General features: G+C 34.6%; 1 non-coding gene across 1 annotated transcript; it reads right to left on the bottom strand.

The window, feature by feature from the left end:
• Nucleotides 1-339: 339 nt before the first annotated feature.
• Nucleotides 340-445, bottom strand: LOC114886115. Its single transcript, XR_003791246.1, has one exon. It is a non-coding gene; the product is annotated as a U6 spliceosomal RNA (small nuclear RNA).
• Between the last annotated feature and the right edge of the window lie 203 nt (nt 446-648).

The raw sequence follows: 648 nt of genomic DNA, 5'->3' as shown, positions 1-648 counted from the left end.
AAGCCACTGCAATGAGAAGCCCGTGCACCACAAATGAAGACTAAGGCCCCACTCGCCACAACTAGAGAAAGCCCACCCACAGCAACAAAGACCCAATGCAGCCAAAAATAATAAAAGTAAATAAATAAAAATAAATAAAAAATAAAAAAATTATTCATAGACAAATTTTAAATGCAAAATGATTCAAAATTATAGGAGAAAGCGTAGAAAGAAAAACACATGAGCTTGGGTTTTGTCATGTAGATCATGAGCGCTGAGTTTTCCTTTAATACAGTCGCACATCTTAATTTTTTTAAATATTTTTATGTGGACCATTTTTAAAGTCTTTATTGAATTTGTTACAGTATTTAAAAAATATGGAATTTGCATGTCATCCCTGCGTAGGGCCATGCTCACCTTCTCGGTATCGTTCCAGTTTTAGTATATGTGCTGCCGAAGCAAGCACCACGAGCACTGAGTTTTAACACACAACACAAAAAAGGGCAGTCCAGAAAGAAAAATAGGTAATATTGTGAACTTTATAAAATAAAGATTTCTACTCTCTGAAAGACCTTATTCAGGAAATCAAAAGACAAGTCACAAACTGGGAGAAAAATATTTGCAAACGCATATCCATTAAAGGATTTGCCTCAAATATACAAAGACCTC

This window comes from Monodon monoceros, unplaced genomic scaffold, assembly GCF_005190385.1.
Source record: "Monodon monoceros isolate NGI ecotype Baffin Bay Population unplaced genomic scaffold, NGI_Narwhal_1 Contig4335_ctg1, whole genome shotgun sequence".
In the NCBI taxonomy this organism is placed as follows: Eukaryota; Metazoa; Chordata; class Mammalia; order Artiodactyla; family Monodontidae; genus Monodon; species Monodon monoceros.
The sequence above is the reverse complement of the archived record's forward strand: the minus strand, read 5'-3'. Positions and strand labels throughout refer to the sequence as shown.